Source organism: Festucalex cinctus, chromosome 18 (assembly GCF_051991245.1).
Source record: "Festucalex cinctus isolate MCC-2025b chromosome 18, RoL_Fcin_1.0, whole genome shotgun sequence".
In the NCBI taxonomy this organism is placed as follows: domain Eukaryota; kingdom Metazoa; phylum Chordata; class Actinopteri; order Syngnathiformes; family Syngnathidae; genus Festucalex; species Festucalex cinctus.
Window position 1 is genome coordinate 9,978,946 of NC_135428.1, and position 21,955 is coordinate 10,000,900.

The following is a 21,955-nucleotide window of genomic DNA, read 5'->3' on the forward strand; positions in this document are numbered from 1 at the left end:
TTTCAATTGCAATTCCCTCAACAACAACAGTAAGGCACAATAGCAAGTTAAATTTTAAAAAGTAACTCTGACCAGCTGATTATTAAGAAAGGCGCAATGTCGGCGAGCAAAATCTCCGAGTGGCAATCTGTCCCGCAGATGTATCAATGTAATCAGCCATGGTCAAACGTGCTCACTTAAAGTCTGTGCAAGTTCAGTATTGAGCCTGACAAGTGAGACAAAATATAATATGAAAATCAGTGTCACTAGTGTACTAATGACTCACTCTGAACCCAAACTTTACTTGTAAGGAAACGTGTTTCACTAACACGTGAGGTCAAAATGAGCCCAACTAGTGTAACTAGTGGATATCTGCATTTACTAGTTAACTAGTTAACATTTTGAGTCTTACTAATTAGCTTGTAAGGCCAAAATACATTGTAAGGAGGGAATTAGTATGAGTTTCTGCATTAACTAGTCAGAATGTAACCCATAATAGGCAGCCTCTAGTTAACAAAACTGCAGTTCTTCAGGACAACTTGTCAACTAGTGTAAAACATGCAAACTAAGTAGGTGGCACAATGACGAAATCAGAATCCTGATTGATGTATTTTAACTGTCGAGCCAATAGGAACCCTGGATGCAAACGTCTGCCCCACCCCCTCATTAGTTCTTTTTGTATAACAAGTTGACTAGTGAGCAGGTTAACATCCACTAGTTCTACTAGTGAACATTTTGGACCTCAATAGTTGAACTAGTAAAGTCAAAATTTCTCATTCATGTAACTAGTGGATACTTGGGGCATCACTAGTTAACTAGTAAACCTTTGAGACTCAGTAGTTAAACATTAAGACTTGAAGAGGCGTTTGCTAGTTAACTTATCAGTATTTTGTCTTTTACTATAGTTAGCTAGTGGGTGTTTCATCTCTCACTAATTAAGTAGTGCAGGAAATAGGTCACAATTAACTCATTTGTGAGGAGAATCCATTTTTGACTGGGTAAGATGTTACTGAAAATGAGTGACTAGTCAGAGTTTCTGTGCAACTACATAAGTGTTACTGAATGTCCAACTAGAGCTGACAAAGGCCAAACTAGTAAAAAAAGGCTGTCCTGCCATTCACTGTCCACCTTGCTGTGTTATAGTATCCTTGTTTACATTCTGCTGTGATTTGTGCAACTTGGTTAGGAAGCCAACTAGTCCCCTGTATTAAATACACCAATAAGAAAAATCCACTGCGACTCCTGGGCTTCAAGATGTAGTCACCACAAGTGGGACTAAATCAAATTCCAAAAGATCAACCAATGTATTTAGAAAGCTCATACAGCCACAGCTTCTTTTTTATTCTTTACCATCACAACACGAAGAGGTAGCGAGGGAATGTAACTTTCCGGCTTTTATGAGGCTGAGAAAGATCACATCCCAAAGGGAGGCAAAACAGGATAACTGCTGATTGACTGAGCACAATCGTAATTATGTGCACGGAAGTAAAACACAGGCTTGCATTATCTGTACTTTTTGCTGAGGGTTCAGCGTATGATAGTTCTGCCTGGCCAGTTTCATTTAAAATATATCTGATGTTGTGAAAGGATGCAATGTTGGGCAAGGTGGTGCTTTGATTTGAAATACCGCGCTCGTTCTCATTATGACTGACAATGACATTGTATGTGTTGTATTTTCATAGGGTTAGCGGGCGTGTGCGGCATCCTAAACTGATGTTAAGTTGTTCAAATTCATCAACTGGGAAACCCGAATTTCAAAGTTTTAACGGTAGCTGTCACGTCTTGACCATCAGACTGATACTAATGCGTTCGCTCGGCCACCATGAGCATATTAGAGTGATGGACGACCAAAAAGTGCTACTCTTTCACGGGGCAAACGATAAAAATCCAGCATTAAACGTAACATTTGCTAAGCCGTAAGTACCAGTGAAATATATCCACATAAACACGGGATGTCGTCTGTGTGCTTAATGCTTTTGAACTTTTCAACCTGCCATGTGTTTGTGATGATTCTAATCTAGCAAAATAAGAAAGTCTTTGATGGTTTAATCCGTTTTGAAGCTTGAGAGTTTGTGATCATTTTACATATTTTCTTAGAAATGGAAATAAAGAGAACTGCACAAAGTCTATGGAAAAATACACACCACAAGAAAACAATGTTCGTTTAATTGCATAACAAAAGGACTCTATATTATTACGTATCACAAATGTAGTTTGTTTTTTTGTTTTTTAAGTCTGCATTTTTAGATCTGACAGCAAAAGTGTCCCCCCCCCCATTTACGCACTCAGGCTGAATTTTTTATTTTTTTTTTTTTAAAGAAAAAAAAGAAAAGAAAAATACATTTGAGCACATTCATAATTCATACGTCATCCTCAAATGCGAGATAGCTTTGACTTTATCTCTCGCAGGAAAGGCTCGGGCCCTTAAAAGCACACCTCGGGATGCTTTAGGCGGTTGCGCTGTCACTTAAAAGGTAAAATATTCTCCAACAAAAATATCTCAATCTGAAATTTCTAACGTTGCGAGGTTCTTTATTGTGTTCTTGAGCTTGCGTCATTTCCAGTCCTTCGTCAATCCGTGTTCTTTTCAGACCTAGTTTGTGTTTCCATTGGCAATTTTGTGCAAATCTGATGCATCTTCTCATGCACTCCAGTCGGGAAATGCGTAATACTTAAGCCTGATGGGGATGGATGGGATTTAACAGAGCGTTTCCACTATAGCAGACTTCATAATTACTTTTGAAGTGGCTTCCTTCCAAGTACACATTAACTTGTGCAACCTTCCTACCTGCTGGCATTTACATATAAACTCATTGGAAACGTCATTTGGTACCCCGAATACAATGTAATAAAAGTCAATATGAGAGCAGAATTGTTAGTCACGTCTTTATGACATAAAAAGAGCACTCAAAGAGACCAGGTGCCAACTAGTTGAAGGTTAATGCTTTTACCGCACTTGTGAAATCGATGATGAACAGTTGCAAGGTCTCAATAGCTACGAGGATGTATACCATTGTATCACTTTGCACTCTTTCATCCGGATCCAAGGCACGTCATATAATCCTACATAAGCACAATTTACTGTATAGCAAGCCGATCTGATGAGATTTGACAGAAATGTGTCTCAACTTTTTTGCAATGGGATTATCCAAGTTAAATTTAAATTGCTGCCAACTGCACAATCTGGATCAACAGGATGAGTTTACATTGCAGATATTGACTGGCTTAACACACAGACGGTTATCCTCTTAAAAACCAGAACAACTTTTATACTGCTTATTATTTAATGTGTTTTTCTAAAAATAAATAAATGACGATACAAAATGGAAGCAAAATCAGGATGCTGCGCACAAGTCAACAGATAAGCCCACATAAACGAAAACGCACGGCTCAAGGCTTTGTTTTGATTGTCACTTTCAGAAAAGTATGCGTTTAACAACGTGTTTATTATTGTGGTTGGAGTTTGCAGCGGTGTTGGATCATTTTGCTTAAACCATATAAACAATCTTAAAAAAAAAAAATAGCTCTCAGTCTGCTGCAGGGCACTTTTAAACCACTGCAAACTACAACCGCAATAATAAATATCGTTAAATGAATATCCTCTTAGGGCAGTATGGCTTACTTGTTAGCACGTCTGACTGAGATTCAGCGTTAGGAGTTTGCATCTTCTCCGCCGGGGTTTGCGTGGGTTTTCTCCAGGTAGTCCGGCTTCCACCCACATTCCAAAATCATGCATGTTGATTGAAAGCTAAATCACGGGTGTCAAACTCAAAGCCAGCCTGCCGCCTGTGGCCCACTACAAGAGTCTACTTCACGTTAGCTGCAGCTGGTTTCTTCTTTTCATTTTGGAGGAATGTTTGTGCAGAAATTGACTTTTTTTCTTTTCTTTTTTTTTAACTTGGAGCAGATTTTCAAATCACTTCTCGATGCAAATTGAACAGTATTTACTTAAATATTTACCTGCTGCAATTTAAATTTGATCTTGAGGTTTGCATATTTTCCCTATAGTCTTGTGTGGATTTTCTCCAGGTACTCACTCTTTTTCCCATGCTCCAAAAAATATTCATTGAAGACTCAAAAATACGTGTGAATGCATTCAGTGAAAACTCACCTATTTGCAGTTATAGTTCTGACACTCCGATGCCACAAAATGGCGCCAAAGCCAAATAAATTTGTAGTTGGTGTCAAGGAAATCACTCGGCACATTTTGAGTAAGACTGAAATATTTGTACCCACATTTGTTGAGCCAATTTACTATTACAAATTGACTTGTTGACCAACTTACAAAAGCTGCTTCAATTATTAACACACGATTGAATTACAGGATCTAATTTGCCACTTTTACTCACCACTGCCACCTCTGGCCCAAAGTCTAACTGCAACATCTGTGTCAGGCTTATTCATGGCGAGTACATGCACGATCTTATAGCGACCGCCACAGTTGACAAACGAAGACGTGACTTCGAATGAGGTAAGAAAAATTCCACCACTCCCCTCCCTAAAGAAACTTGGAGTGTGGGGGTCCGCACGAAGGGAAGATAAAAGCTGATAGTTGCAGTTAGAGTAAAACAGTAAGGGGTCTTCGTACACATCTGGGCATTATGCATGATGAAGAAAAAGCTTTAACATTACCTTTTTAAACGGCACAATGCACCGTTAAATTAATCCAAAGTGAATATAAAGTTTAATTAATCATTAGTTCATTACACTTAATATATTGAATTAAATTAATACAAAGTGAATATATTAAGTCAACAATTCAATTTGTAATCTTAAACTGGTTCAACAATTCTCTTTTTAGAGTGAATGTCAGGGAGGAGTTAAGCGTGAGTTGTATTGTTTTTCAATTAAATCTAAGTCTAATCAAAGTGTTTTGGGATTGCAGTTTGTGTTCTATTTAGTTGTAAATAATACTCACTTTTCCCCCCTTTGCTATTTGTGGCAGTGTTTCGTTCCTTAGGGTATAGTGTAATCCTAATCCCTATATCCAAAACTACAAACATTTGAACAAAAATCCACGCCATTATAAAAGACTGCTCTATCTTGACGTGTCTGCTCGTACTTCAGCACCACCGAGTTTGCAGTTACAGGGTTAGGACCTCCCTTCAAGAAAAGCATTTTTTTCTTATCAGACGACCCCCAACTTGTGCTAGAATGGAGGATAAACCCGCGCACTTCGCACACCAAGTGCTCGAACGCTCATCGAGACCCTCCATGGCAACGCTGCTCGTTGGTGTGTTGGGAAGCTCCATTGGTCCGCGACTACTGACCGCGCCCTCAACCCGGCCGAGCTACCTCGCCAACTGTTAGCATCAAGTGTCAGGGGAGAGGCGGCCCCCGATGCTGAGGATGAGGAGGAGGAGGATGCTGCGGAGGAGAGGAAGCATCTTTGTCTGCACGGAGCGGCTCGGGGCTTCCCTTGCTCTCGCCTTTCTGCACGCATACAGCAGATAAGACCACCACGAATACCCCCACTCTGAAGATTAATAACGCTTCTTTTCCTGATTATGCTTTTTATCTCACCTTGATGCGGGATTTTTTTCCCTTCTTCTTCTTCGGTGCTGTCTTCGGCCGGCCGGGAATACAAAAAGCAACCCTTCGCTTGTGTGTCGGATCGCCGGCTGAGGCACAGGTAACGACACCGCGCACCTCCCACACTCAAGGCGTAAAATGAAGCTTCTTAATGAGCTTGAACGCAGCTAAAACGCCGACTGGTTATTTGTATGTGTCTTTTCAATGTCACCATGAGTTGTTATTGTTGCGGGTTATTTCAATTCCTCCAATTATTTACACTTTTTTCCCCACCATGAGATGTCGCCATGCATGCTTGAAAACTCGTTAAAAAAATAGACGCGATCTAATTCAAGGCAGGTGTTTTCTTAGCAGTGTTAAGAGCGTGCGGTGCCCCCGAAAACGAGCACAAACAAGAAGGTTGAGGTCGCGTATTAATTGCATGCCGGAAGACATGCAATGCACGGTGGAAGCTGGGTGATGATTTGCATCAAGGCTGCGGCCACCAGCGTGAGCAGGAGCCAATGCACATGTTCGCGGCTCGTCTTCATTTGGCCTAAAAGTGAGGTTTGAAGGTGCTGCATGCAGGCTCCCTCAGATGCCGCTGGAAGCCTATTTATTATTGACAGAGCGGGGGCTTGTGATCTATAGGGAAAAGACTAGCAACCAAGATAGAGGTGGGAGAAATTACCACTCGTGTTTTTTCTCCCTCTTGTAAAATTGGAGAAACTTGATTAAATACAGGGAGGTCTCTGTTCAGAATTCAAAAGCTGCCTCCTTACATGCACGCCTCCATAGGAAGCAGCAGCTGCCTCCATGTGGTGTCAGTTCAGCAGGGCGGGCCACTCAAGGAGGCGTGCAGTGGGTTTTCAACATCCAATTCATCCAATTAGTTTCTTCCTTTATATATAGAAAACGCGGGAACACAATCGCATGTCAAACAGATGACAGGCGTGGGCGACTGTCAGTGAAATGTGAGATTGTTCTAGCAAATTCATTTTATTCCATGCGAAGATGCACCATATTTGATTTTTCCTATGTATATACAATCACTGACTACCCAGGATCTGCATTTTTCTTTCTCTGTACTTAAAAAAAAAGAAAGAAAAAAGTTAATTAGGGATGTTCGATAGCACAAGACCTGAGTATATCGATACTGGCAAGTAGCCTACCAATACATAAAACTTCCCAAGCAAAACAATGAAAAAACATTTTAAAGAAATAACTATATGTAGCATTTTTTTTTCAGAATATGGTTTGAAATTAATGGTAGTTTTATATTCTTCTCATTTCTAATTTGTAGTTCCTGACCATGAAACAGCCACAAGAGGGTGGCCGATATTTATCGATATTAGCTTCTTTCGCAAATACCGGTACCTTAACACATTCACTCCCAGCCATTTTCACAGAAACAATCCCCTTCGCTCCTAGTTGTTTTACTGGATTTTGACGGATTTTTCAAGGCCCACAGACTATTGTCTTCTATTGCTATAAAAACATGGAACCTATCAAAAGAGAGATTAGAGTCACGAAAAAAAATAAGAGTATATTTGTATATTTTTCCGTTTTGCAGCAATTAGCAGTAGAATAAAAGTTTCATCGTTATTCACAAATCTGTTAAGAATTCTGAGTAATAGAGCTTGTTGCAACATGGCCCTGGTTGATCGCTTATACAGTGCTGACACCTGCTGGCCACTTTTTGTAATCACTACCATTTCTTCAACCATTCTTTGCATTTGAGAGGCTGCATCAAAGCCTTCTGTATGCTCTAGCATAAAACAAAAAATCAATCAATAAATAAATAAATAAATAAATAATAAATAAAAACGTACAAATACATCTTTGGGAGACTTAAAACATTTAAAATAGAACGTATTTATACGTTTTTGGGAGCAAATGAGTTAAGTAAGGCTGGGTATTGGTGCAATATCAAATCTTGGTATCGGTAGGGCTTACTCGCCCATCCCTAATTTTTATAGACAAATACTAATACAAATTATGTCTAATAATATGAAAGTTTCTGTAAGAATATTACAGTATAGTGGTGGGGCATTGACTTATGAGTGCCCTGGCATAAGAGTTTTTTTGAGTGGCTTGAATTTTATTTTTATATTAATAATATTACTATAATTTATGTATTTATTTATTTATTTATTTATTTATTTATTTATTTATTTATGTACAGTCACATTTCCAAGATGAAAAAAAAGTAGAGTGCGTGGAAGATTGCTCACATTCTACTTCAACTAACCACTTTGTCACACACTTATCCACGCCCCTTAAAGGCACACATGCACACATGTAAAAAGTAACTTATGCAAATGAAATGGAGTAAATTTAGAACGTTACTTCCCACTTCCGTGCGTATGTTAAGTCATTATCCCGATCAGTCAAAAGTCTGGTACCACCTCAAATAATTATTTGATGCATCCTGCTGTTCCTTCCCGCCTCTCCGATATTTGCTATGCAAATTCGAGTCCAACGACAGCACATTGCATTTTCACCAGAGTGAGGAGGATTTTTCACATCGGGCCGCACTGATTTCCTGTCGACCTGAATCGGGTAACCCTAGCACCCACCCAGCCCCACTCGTATCTGTTTTGCATCTCAGTCCTGTTGTAGAATACATCGACACTGCTCAGTCTCTACTGGGTTCAGTAACACACTTGTTTAAAAGAAATCTACTCTTAAGTGTGCTCCCTTAAATGAAAGCTACGGTGTGTTAACAAAAAAAAAAACCTCATGCAATGCTGAGTGTTTGAGCTTGCAGTATTGTTATATATTTAGCTTGGTGTACAATAACAGCTGGCTTTTCTGTTTGTTGAACTTGCTTTCCCAACAGTCATGCTCAGTGCGCAACTCAGCACACATTTGTTTGGTTGTTGTTGTTTTTTGTCCATATCAGCTCTAATCTGACACAACATAGCATCCTACCATAGCATCCTACCACTGAGCAACTCCGTAAATATTGCAGTCTTGCAGTGGCGTGTGTAACGCGCTTGTATTCTGACTCTCCAGACATCTGTCAACATGTGTGGCTTCAGTAGCATTTTTTAGGGGTTGGTAACTGTGTGAATGTAGGTCAGCAGAACTCACCAAGATAGATAGTTAGCTACTGTATTTTCTGATTCACTTTACATACATTTTTATTTTATTTTATTTATTTTTTATTTTTTGAACATCATCTCAGCAGTCCTCATCATAACTGAGGAAATCTGTAATGCCCTTACTTGTGGGAAAGGAGAGCCACAGTCATGCAATTTGTATCATTTATAGTATGCCAGAAAAACAGTAAAATATACAAACACAGCGAGCATACTGATGTTAGCCACAGCTCATAGCCAGACACACACATGTAGGCTCTCCATACAATGGTTCTAAAAAGTCTACACACCCCTGTTCAAATGCCACATTTTGTGATATATAAAAAAAAAAAACAGACCAAAATAAATCTTTTCAAAACCTTCTGCATGCTTAATGTTGCTAACGACTACGCAACTTTTTTTTAAAGTAACTAAAAAGTAAAAAATAATGTGGTTGCACAAGTGTGCACACCCTCTTATGAATGGGGATGTGGCTGTGGTCAGAATTAACCAATCACATTCAAAATTATGTTCAATGGAAACATTGTCATTTGCATATTAGGCCAGTAGTGGGCAGTGGCGCTTTGCACAAAAAGTGTTGACATATATAAACTAGGGGTGGTAAACTATGGGTACATCAATAGGATCCGATATGGATTACAAGGCCCACGATAACGATTATCTCATGATATGACAATGCCGCGATTATCGATATATTGGTCAGGTCATAAATCCACGATAATCTATGATAGAACTACTCGAGACATAAACTGATGTTTTTGCAATGAGAAAATAATTTCTTTTTTGTACCATCACTGAAACACAATAGTAAAACTGTAGTATTCTTCACAGTGAGTACATTCTATATTTTTTTTTAAATAATACAAATGTTTTCTTCACAGACAACTTTCTGTGAACAAATTTGTCTTTCTTAAACATTATTGTCATGCAAAATGTCAGTCAGTCACATTGTTTCATTTTATAAACTGCAACACAATTTTTTGTGTAACATTGCAAAAGTAAATAAATGAATAAAAATACTTCAATATTAAATCCAATTAAATCAATATTAATATTCATCAGAAATGGTGTGCTTCAAAAACTTGAAACAGAAAATATGTTTTAAAACTTTAAAATAGAAGATATAATACACCTTTTTCATAGAAACGTATGCAAAACTGAGTCAGTCGCTGGACTAATGTCTTACACAAAAGTAAGCTAATGAGTCTTCTTTGCCTGAAGACACACTTATGAGGTTATCCCCCTAGTAGTCCACCAAGTAACAGAGCCGTTATAGTGGCTGTATATTAACTACAAATAACGGTACTTGGCATAGGCGTATCGATAATCTATTGGGAGACAAAGTAAAATACCGATATATCGTCACACTTCTAATATAAATGCTATGCACCGCCATTATTGTTTTCGGTGCCCCAAAAAAAAACAATCTAGTTTTGATCCGTTTTCAGTTCCAACGTTCTTTTGTAAACGGACAAATAATTTTCTAACAAAGTGAAGTGATGCTCTCTTACGGCACACTAGTGTGTCATAACATTCAACCTTAGCCGCTTCCCTTAGCAAAGGTTTACTATGTAGCCATGATTTCCTAGTAGTTGGTAATATTAAAAAGTAGCCGTGATGAAGATCAAAGACTCAAATGATGTAATGGATGCTGTTCCTTCTAATGTGCTTTCGTTAATAGAATTTGGATGTATGGTACGTGGTCGCTGCTCGTTCAGCTGGGTATTTGGGCTCCCTTTAAGCCACTATCTCTTTTAAATTAGCATAGCAGCTGCTGAGCATGAAAAGGAAATCATATTTGAAATTAAGATACCTCACACAAAGGCAGCAGCCAATATGCAAAGAGAGATGGATGATTGGATGGCATGAAGGAGGAGACTGCCGGAATTAATCGCGGGGCAGAGTTGACATAGTGTGTGTATGCGCGCGTCTGCTATTGCTCAGTGGCTGGCGCATGCAGAGCGGCGAGGAGAAGGTTACAGATATTGTGTGGCATTGCGAATTGTGTCGCTTCCTCTCTATCATAGCCCATCAAGGTCACATCCACAGACTGGATGTGGTGGCCCTGGCCTTTCCCTCTCCTGGCTCTGGCAGAGGAATGGGGCCCGCGGACCACTGCTGCTTCTAATCAGGGCTGACGCGTGACTCAATTGCATGCCAGCTGCACCGCCAAACAGGGATTATGGCCCTGGATGGTGAAGACACACACAGGCACACACAAAAAGGTCACTGTCGAGATCTTTGTCTAGCTACACCTTGGGCGAGTATGGGATTTGTGCTTTATTTCTGCTCAAATAAAATAGTCTCATCCACACAATGTAAAACACATAGCCAAGAGCCCTGGAGTTAAAACCGCGACACCCGCAGCGTGCTGTAGGTTACATTGCAATCTGGGTCATTATGCCAACTTGTTTTTCCAGAGTGGCTCCGAGCTTTGAAAGCAGCCTCATGTACTGTTTTGCCTGATTTGTACAAAGCTTGGATGATATCAGCATATATCTGGGAAATTGCCTCCTATTTTCACTACAGGTGTCCTAGTAGGTGGAATGGAGCGCGGCCTGTAATTTTCGGTTCGATCAATCCTGTTCCGGATTCAGCTAAACTTGGCACGCTGCAGCCTGTCATACGAGGAGAAATGATGGCAGCAATGTCGTTGGAGAACAACTCCAGCGTGAGTCACTGAATTCGGGCTTGGCAAGCATGTCTTCGATCAGATTTTTACTGCATACAATATGAGGTGTGATGAAAAACATTGATGCTGCGAAATTGAAATGGATATTTTCTTTTTATGCTCGTGCATTATTTATTAAGGAGCAATAATCTGCTTAACTAAGAGTATGCCGAGTTATTTTAGTGGATTTGACAGGCCAGGAAGTAGAATGCGGAAGACGGGTAACTTGAACCTTGTCCTCTCATCAGCTCACGTGTAATTGCTGCAGATTCATCCGTCCGGCTGTTCAGGAAGCTGCAACGTTCCACGTTGGGTAGATGAGTGTGCGACTGCTGAAGTGCAAGCTGATTGGCTACAGCGGAAACACATGTAGTCTCCCACCAGGAGCAGATGTAGCGATGGGGCCACGTTTAACACCTGGCGCTGGGGTGTCCTTGCCGCTTTGTTGACTGACTTGTTTGCCTTTTTCTGGCACCTGCCTTTCTACTTGCGTGGCCCCCGTGTCAGTTAGATCCTGTTGACGTACTTGCAGGCATCAATGAAACCGCGGGTGTGCTGGTCTTAGAATGACGTCTGATCAAGGGCATTGTGAGTGAGTGCACAACCTGTATACCTGCAGTGTTTGCACCATTGTCTGGTAATAATTATGCGCCTGCTGTTTCATGATTGAAATCAGCCATTTACTGCTTTAACCCATAGGCAGTATTGTGACCTGTTTTGGGCTTTTTGGTGGTTCTGACCAAGTCATTTCAAAATAAGATACTGCCTACGGGCTATAATAGTACATTTGGAATATTATGGATGTTTTTCATGTAATTTCTAATTCATCACCATGAGAATATTTATGAGTAGGGCAGGGTATCGATTCAATTTTCCTCAATCGATTCGATTTGGAGACACGAGTTCAGTTAGATTTAATTAATTTATTTTTTTAATTCAATTTATTTCACTTCAATCCGATATTGATTAATTATTTAACATCAAATCTTCTTAAATATAAAAACACAAACATTAAATCTAAAATTACATTTTGCGGAAGCAGCAACTGGTTAAATTACTTAATAAAGTAACACGTTATCACTTAAGTGTTACACAAACATTGATATCAGCAAGAGTGAGATGAAAATATTTTCATAATTTGAATTCAATAATTGTAAACATAAATAAAATATTCTGAATTAAATTTATTTCACTTCAATCTAATATTGATTAATTATTTAACATCAAATCTTCTTAAATATAAAAACAGACATTACATTTGAAATAAAATTTTGCAGCGGCAGCAACTGCTTAAATGATTTAATTAATTAATTAATTAAGTAATTAATAATTAATTAAAGTAACATGTTATCGCTTAATTGTTACACAAATATTGATATAAGCAAGAGTGAGATGAAAATATTTTCATAATTCTAATTCAATAATTGTAAACATGAATTAAAAAAAATTCCGAATGGTCTTAAGGTGCAATAAGTCAGGTCTTTCATAAATGTATGAAAATACATTTAAATTAATGAGAACAGTAAATGTCAAGAAAAGGGTAAGACCCCCCCCCCCAAAAACAAATATATATATATATATATATATATATATATATATATATATATATATATATATATATATATATATATATATATATATATATATATATTTTCTTATGAATTTATGGGGAAAAGAAAAAAATAATCAATTCATGGTTCTATTAATCGATATCAGGCTAGCAAAGAAAAAATGATTCGGTATCGATTATTATTATTATTATTTTTTCCCTTTTTAAACCCAGCCTTACTTATTAGTTGACTTTACCGAATATTTGGTCAATGTCTATTCTCCTTTAGATTGTTCTCCTACCAGATTGTCAGGTCTGGACGTCCTTCTTTCACATTTGCATATGATGACAAGATTAAAATAATTACCCGCCTTTTAAATACCCATTGCAGTATTGCTAAATTAATCTCTGTATTTTCTCCCCGTGAGACATAGCAGCATTCAGTCACTTCATTGCTTTTACTGTATCTAGACATGGAATCTCCGGACATGCCAACAAGTGTGAATGTATTCTCTAAAGGTCACATGCCTGTACAGTGACATTCTGTCAACTAAAAGTGTCGCTGTCCTGATAAAGCTGCCATTTCTATACTGGCTGCTAACACCGTACTTTCGCTTCACATTAGAAAGTCATAGAGACTATTACCGTACTTACAGTAAATATCGAGGGACTTTTAAGCAGTGCAACTCTCTCTCGGGGGAAGTAGAATTAAAAAGACTAGTGACAAACAAACCAAGGGATGCGGCAGAGTACTACTTTTGTGTCTTCATTGATTATTTCATACAATAATAACACACTTGTGACTTTTGCAATGAGGCTCACTAATTACAACGTGTCATCTAAAATCATAAATAAGCACATGTATTGACTTGAACACCTGATTAGGGACTTTAAGGTTGAAGCGGCGCCAGAACGGTGGGATTAGTGTGCCCGTCCGCCTCACACTGTCAGGAGATTTAAATTTGAATCTCGATGTGACGTTTGTATGTTCTCCTCGTGCTTTCGTGGATTTTCTCAGTGTAATCCAGTTTCCTCCCACACCCCAAAACTTGTTGATTACGTCAGTTGAAGACTAAATTGTACAAAGGTGTAGTACTGTAGATGAGAGGACCATTTACAATAACATCATCAGTTTATTACATTTATTAACGTGATATTTGGTGTAACATATACCATAAAAGGAGATACACATTTAACTCATTTGCTCCCAATAACGTGTAAATACGTTTTTTTAAATGTTTTAAGTGTCCCAAAGACATATTTATACGTTTGTTTGTTTTTTTAATGCTAAAGCATACAGAAGGCTTTGATGCAGCCTCTCAACTGCAAAGAACGGTTGCAGAAATGGTAGTTATTACATAAACGGCCAGCAGGTGGCAGTAGAGCAAAGGAGATCAACCAGGGCCATCTAGAAAAAAAGCTAAATTACTTAAAATTTTAAATAGATTTGTGAAAACTGATGAAACTTAGCTCTCTTCTAATGATAATTGCTGCAAAATGGAAACAGATAGAAACATACTTTTTTTCTTGATGAAAGAAGAGACTTTAATCTTTCTTTTGATAGGTTCCATACTTTTATAGCAATTGAACACAATATTCTGTGGGCCTTGCAAAATCAGTCAAAATTCAGTAAAACAGCCGGGAGCAAACGGGATTGCTTCTGTGAAAATAGCTGGGAGGGAATGAGTTTTAATAATACATTTTGATAACATAAAACACAAATTAGTACAAATTTTGGCACAGTAAACTGACAGCTCTAACATCACTAATGACATACAACTGCTCTGTGTATAAACAGGTATATCTTGCTAACTTGCAACTAGATTGTTGCTCTTTAGCTTTAGCTTTTCTAATATGAGCGATATGAGCCAATGTCAACCATCTCTCAGGATTACCTTCACTTCAGGGGGACCTCGAAATGTTTTGGGCCCCCAAGAAGTCTTCCCATTTTCCCCCACAAATACCCATGGTGGACATCACTGTACATTGCACATTTCTGCTGTCGCCGAACCAAAACAATATCCATAATAATGCATGAAATAAATCCCCTTGAGACACAATTTAAAGCCGGGCTATATAAAATAAGCATGCCGCATTAAACGTAACATATGTGTCTAAGCAGTTAATGGTTAAAGCGTGAAAGCTCTTAGCCTCGTTCCGATTGCACCATTCTGAGAGTGGTGTCACGTTGCAAACATTACAGCTCATCCATCGTTGTTACAGTGTGACAGCTTGAGGAAAGGAAGCTGAAAATTGCACTGCGAACCAAAATGTGCTCAGGCAGCATTATCAGTGCCCGTAGAGACATAAAACACAATATTACCTGCCTGGCGTATACATTATGCAGTTACGGGGCTCAGAAGACTGCGAGAAAACAAGTCTCAAATCTATAGCAAGAAATGGATTGCAGTAACAAATGTACCATTTCCTTATCTCTCTATCGAGCTTTGTTTAGAACGTATCGTATGATCACAGGGCGTTTTGAACGAAAACACGAGAAACGTAAGGAAATGCGCCTTGGCAGACTGTCATTCAGATGAAACACTTTATCGATGTCACCTGACACAAAACAATGCCAAGTGACAACTATCTTTGAGATTTCAAGAAAAACAACTACATCTTGGCCAGTCTCAGCATTTGAATTGAACTCGCATCAAATCTGTGGTGCTACTGAGGTCGCTCCGCTATCTGCGTTGCAGATCTCTCAATGAATCTTTCTCTTTTATTCCCGACACCTCCTTCACTGGCGCAGGCATTCATCTCTCGCTAATATTCACACACCTTTCCCTGGGGAGGAATGAGAGCTGTGTAGCATACAGCTATGTCTGGGTACATTTACGCGACAACAATGTAACACCAACAGCAACAAAAATCCCTTACTGCCATGTACATATAGTATGTTTTTCTAAAAAAAAAAAAAAATACATGAAAGCATGAATGTATACTTTGCTGACAAATTGTCTTGAGTACTGTAGCGCCAACTGCTACAGCAACACAGTGGTCCTCCATTTTTGTTTTGGTTGTTATGTGCAATGTGGGAATCCACCTAGTAGATAACCCCATGTTTTTCCCTTTAGAGTGACATCAGGTAAATTAGTTAGGTTTCATCAATAAATACGATGAAATCAACATTTTCTTGCTTAAAAAAAAATAAAAATCTTAATATTAAATATTTTGAATTGTATTCACTTAAAGCAGTCTTTTTTTTATTTTTTAATGTAATTGCACACCCACTACAGTAGGTGGCAGTGGCATACTCATTGTCGGAGAGTGTACAAGAATTATTAGCTCTTCTGCAGGGGTGTACTTGCAACAATTTTATAGACAAATACTATTTATAGTTGTGGTGGAGAGTTGGGCACATGAAATATTTTCTTCTTCCTGGCGTGTGGGGGTGCGTAACAAATAAGTAAAAGTGATCAGTCATCATTAAAAAGTAAGTTAAATCCCAAATTTTCATTACAGTAATTTGGTCCATGTGTCTTGACTAGTCAGTCTAAACAAGGAATTGTGATTCTAATTGCGTATATGGAATATGAATTAAAATCCACCCGTTTTTATACATCTCAGGGGGCGGCCGTTTTGCCGCTAGCCACTGTGAAGTCATATACAGTTGACAGCAAGTGGCAAAATGGCGGCCCCCTGAGATGGATGAAAACGGGTTGATTTTGCTGCTTAATGCATATTCCAAAAATGTTTAAAAATATATATTAACCAGAATACTGTACCATGTTTCGAATAGGAGGGACACATAGAACATATCAATTGTTGTGATTTTTTTTTAATCTTGAGTTTCCCTTTCTTTTGACCATAATGCAATTTTTTTTGTGTTTGGTTAAACCTTTCCATAATAGCTTGAATAAGCCGAAAAAATGACACAAAATGTTAAATATTGAATTGGATTTTGTCCTGAAGAAAACAAAGAAACTACACAAATGTTATATTTTATTAAAGGCTTAGATAATACAGATAAAATATGAAGTGATTAGTGAAACGTGTCATATGATATCATGAACATACAGGGCCAGTGCCAGCCTTCACAACATGGCTCGGGCCACCACCCAAAATGGCTTAATGTAGGACCCTGAGAGCCCCCCCCCCTCACTTTAAGGTGAATGGCATTTTCACGCAGATGCAATTGATCATTGAGTGGCACAGCAGTCTGGACTTGAATCAAGAGATTTTAACAGCTGCCTGACCGTCCATCCGTCACGCTGATCTCCACTGTGCTCGATGCGGGCCTGTCACACTTAGATGGCCAAGTGACGGCGGCGCGGGAGGTGTGTGGTAAATAGTGCGGCAGCCATTTATTTCCACCCTCTCTCCGTCCGCGGGCGTCACTCACGGGGAACGGATTCATGCTAATTCATCGTTGTATATGCATCAAGAGTCTCATCGAAGCAATCTCAATCTTTTCCTTGCCCGCGGCTGCTTTGTCTCGGAAAGCGTTTGTCTCCAGCAACCTTACCTGCGTCAGGAGGCTGCACGTCAGCCTCGGTGTCAGCTCTCACGTGGGGCTCGTGGTGCAGGTTATGGGGGGGGATTCAACTGAAGTGCTTGCGAACGCAAGCGTGCGTGCGTGCGTGTACATGTGTGAAGGAAGGAAGGCAGAGAGGACGCTCGCTGGCGCCCACTCTCACTTTTTGTCTGGTGGCATTCTCCTCAGGATGAGATGTGACAGCGCCGGATGATCTAATCGTGGATGTCATAGCATAGCTGCTTATTAACTGGGATTTCAAGGGCAAACATTCCCATCATTAGCAGCATACAGTATGAAAGGGAAAAAAGCCTGAGCAAGCGAGCCAATGATGGATCCTGGTAATGTCAAGCGGGTGCAGGAGGAACCGCTTGTCTCATCCGATTTCTCCCGCCGCACGTTTTAGGAAGTTTCTTGACGAGGGTCTTAATTTACGCAGCGTGGATTGATGCAGATTGTTCTTCTGGAGGTTGACATCTCAGCAGCAATTTTGGTCCTCCTTTTGAGTTGAGTGGGAAGGAACTGTCACATGTAGTCAAACTCACGCGGCCTTGCTTTCATGATTGGGTACGTTTTACACCATTTGCGTGTTAGTAATTCTGAAGAGGCAATTTGAAAGAGGTGATCTTTGCTCTGCATCTTGTAAATGTTAACTCCCCAACTGTGGATTTGCTCATTAAAATGATAGGTATCTAGTCTTAGATTTAATTCGGTATCACAGGAGAATTCTATCCCGCAAATATTCCTTCCGGGTTTAAAGTGAGATCATCCTTTTTTTTTTTTTTTTTTTTTTTTTTTTAGATATTTACCCATACTGAACCTTCATGAGCAGTTGCAGAATGGCATTAATGAGATTGTTCTCGTGAGAATCTCGTACTGTTGTACACGCATCGTAATTAGTTTAAATCAGACATAATTATGTGTCTTTTACTGTTAATGAATTCTAATATGACCTAACTGCTGTGGTGTTTAACACAGTTCTGAGGGTGGGGGTTCGATTCTGGGCCGCGTTGAGTTTGCATGTTGCCATAATGCTTCTGTAGGTTTTCTTCCCACATTCCAAAAACATGTCTCTAAATTGTCCCTTGGTGTGAACCTAAGCCACCAGTTGCCAACTTTATGTTATCCACGTGGTGATCTTCTTGAAATTTGTTTTAAATGTATTTTGCAGATACCAATCTCCTGCATCTACACTGCCATTTAGACAACACTGCTCTCTCTATGCTGAATTTAAAGGGACTAAGGGAAGCTGCTTCGATTGGCCAGAATCGGTTGCATTCCTTCACACGTCTCAAAGCACCCACGTACCTGCACTAGCCTAGCAAAATACCAAAAAGAAAACTTCACCCATGCGTACAGTTAAGAAAATAGGGCACAAAGACTTTTGCAACTGGATCACTGCTGAACTCTTAAACTGGACCTTGTACAGTGTTTAAATTTTAACACAATTTTTTATGTAATTCTTGAGAAATTATTTACTGATTATTTACCATTTTCTTATTTTTCATTTTGTCAAAATATGTAAGCTAGCTTTACACTGTGTTCAACATTATGCAAGAGCAAACAGAATGCTTTGATGCAGCTTCTGACATGAAGAGGTGGCTTATAGCATTAGTAGTTATTACATAAAACGAACAGTAGGTGGCAACAGAGTAGAGTAAGAGATCAGCCAGGGGCATGTTGCAACAAGCTTTTTTTGTCAGCGTTTTCACAAGGAATGTGAATAATGATGAAACTTAGCTATTTTCGAATACTAATTGCTGCAATACGGAAACAGGTACAAATATACTGTTTTTCCTGATGAAAGAACGGACTACAATCCTTCTTTTGGTAGGTTCCATATTTTTATAGCAAAAGAGCACAATATTTTGTGAGCCTTGCATAATGAGTCAAATGTCGTGGTGACTGTGAGATGCGGCACTGTGGCAGCTGCACAGAGGGTAAACTAGTTTGACACAGCCTGTCCTCTAGTGCCACCCCGGGCCAAGCTTTTATGTTTTTTTGCCCCACTGCTCGTGAGGAGAGTAGCCCATCCATCTATTTCGTCCCCCCTAGTGACTCATACTACAACAGATATACTGTAGTGCATAGAATGGAAATTTGCTATTGTAATAGATCAACAAGCCTTTGTTTGCAATCCTAATGACATAACCAAAATAGTTTCTCACCCCTTTCCCCTTTTAGCTTAGCAGTGGGAGCCGAAAGTGTCGCTCCTCACCGCCTCCCTGCTCTCCATTATTAGTATCATAGCATGCTCAAAGTGAGTAGGGCGCTCTTTTAACTACCTACTCAAGACAAATACAACTGACACATACACAGAGAAGTGAGGGCTGAGTGAATGTGGATGATGGATACGTCTAGTCTGGGCCGAGTTCCACTTAATGGAGCCCTTGTAGCCCCGACTCATAGCAGCAATCTTGGCTGATAAGAGCTGTGATGCATTGATAACAGCAGGTCACTCGCAAATGAAGATGCTTGGTGATGCTTGCTTGTTGTCTTCTTCATCAAATATCTTTTTTTTTTTTTTTCTTTCTCTCTCAACTGCGTCTTTGGTGCATGCTACAATGTAAGGGAGCAGATGCGGTGTTGCGGTTGTTGCTGTACTACACCTACAGAACATTTGCATTTACTTAATGAGGTAGTGTGCGCAGAAGTCTGTTTATGCTTGTAGCAAGTGTTGTGCACTTAGCTACTCAATTACCTGGCTTACTGGTTTGTGAAAATGTCAGCTGTTCCAATGCCCTGCGCCTCTTGGAATGCTGGAACACACACATAAGCGCACACACTCGCTATATGGCCTACATATACAGTACTTCGAGTACACTTTGATACTCTTTAAAGGGATTGTTATGCTTGTCTGTCTTTTTGTTCGTGGGTGCGTGTCCCATAAAAATACAAGTTTTATGTGACTGTAACAGATGGATGCATTTTTAAAGGATTGGCCACGTACTGGCTACAACATTAGGTACTGCTAGAATTTTTTGAAAAATACTGACAAGGTGACACATCAACAGTCCAGGATACATCTATACTTTATGTATATTTATGGCAACTTTTAAGCAAGACAAACCGTTTTCCTCTTAATACCTTTACTTCCACTTCTTCGGTACATTTGTTGGATGGTCGATACAACTTAATTCAGACTGATACCAGTACGACTACTTCACCTTTGAGTAGCCACCGATACCAACACCACCAGTACTTATGATACATCAAATTTCCCCCCAAAGCAATGATTGATAATTTTAAAGAACAACCTATATATCCCAACATAGCATTTCCCCTTTAACTCTTTTACTGCCACACGTTATCAAAAAAACTTTGATATGACAAAGGCTTTGATCATTCACGAAAAGAGTTACAATGCTTCCATCTGCTGGCCATAGTTAGTGTGATTCCACAACGCACTGACCAGGCAGTGCTGCACTTAGACGTTGCACCTCGGAAAAATAAATCAATAAAAAACGTAGTTGACGTCATTTAACATTTATGGCAGCATACGTCCTGATTTTACTAATTGTTATTCAACCTTTTTGGCGGTCAAAGAGTGAATTGAATGAAATTAATGACAATGTATGTGACTGCCGTTGCAAGAAATTATGCCTTGTATCGGCCCGAAATCGATACATATTATCGGTACTCGCCCATCCCTATTTGTCACAAAATGACTCTTGATACTTACATCATATTTCAGATACTTAATACTTGCATGTTGAATTGTTAATGCTAAAATTGCATCCAAAATATTGTTTGTACAGTACTGTAAAAAAAAATAAATAAATCAGTGAGAGAGAGAGAGAGGATGAGTGAGTACCGATGCCAGGTATTAGATACCAGGCCTTATTTCAAGGTATTGGGACTCGCGATCATTGCTGATACTTGTTTTATTGTCAGGATCTAGAAATTACAAGATTAGAAATCTGTCATTGATTTCATGCAATTGTAAGTAATTATATGTATCAACATATATACATGAAGTACCATTTACCAAAACTACAAGTGGCATCAGTACTTATTATCGGCATTGGGTGACTACTCAAGAGTCGAGGACTCGTACTAGTTTTGGTCAGAAAAAAAAGTGGCATCCAAAATCCCTAGTATTAGGTAAAAATACGAATTTATCAATGTGATTATTATCGTGGCTGTAGTTTGCAGTGGTGTAGCTAAGCATTCATCATTTTAAGATTTTATCATTTTGGTTATTTCCTTTATCTCCATGACTTGAAAGGACTCTCAGTATGATGCAGTGCAATTCCACACCAGCACACTAAACATTAGTAAACATATTGTTCTAGGGATATCTTTGTTATCTTTTGTAAAGATGTATTTTTGCCGCCCTCGTGTTGGATCGCATTAGATCATCTCGTAAAACAGCAGAATCGCAGATCTTGAAATTTGAATGTACTGGTTAAGTGGATGATGAGGATGAGGATAATGATGAAGGCCGTACGCTTGACAGCAGAACTGATATGCAGCTGTTGATGAGAATTGCAATTATATCTCTTAAGCTTACAGTTAAAAAAAATGCAGATAAAAATCACAAAATAATCCAATCGCTTCATTTGAAAGCACGAGACTTCCATTCGTGACCCTAAAACATAATTACGAGCGAGCGGTTTCATTAAGTCCCGGTGTTGATTCAGCAATGCAACATCTTCATTAGT

At 39.1% G+C, this 21,955-nt stretch overlaps 1 protein-coding gene across 13 annotated transcripts in view; it reads left to right on the forward strand.

The window, feature by feature from the left end:
- Window positions 1-5,116: 5,116 nt before the first annotated feature.
- The window catches only part of LOC144005794 (neurexin-2-like), a 153,814-nt gene continuing 136,975 nt past the window's right edge, over window positions 5,117-21,955 (forward strand). For 3 of the 13 annotated variants that reach the window (XM_077504127.1, XM_077504117.1, XM_077504122.1), the window contains exon 1: window positions 5,120-5,611. The gene's annotated coding sequence lies outside the window, so the exon portion shown is untranslated. Of the gene's footprint in view, window positions 5,612-21,955 lie in introns of all 13 variants that reach the window. The other 10 variants (XM_077504115.1, XM_077504121.1, XM_077504116.1 and 7 more) reach the window with 5 other exon arrangements.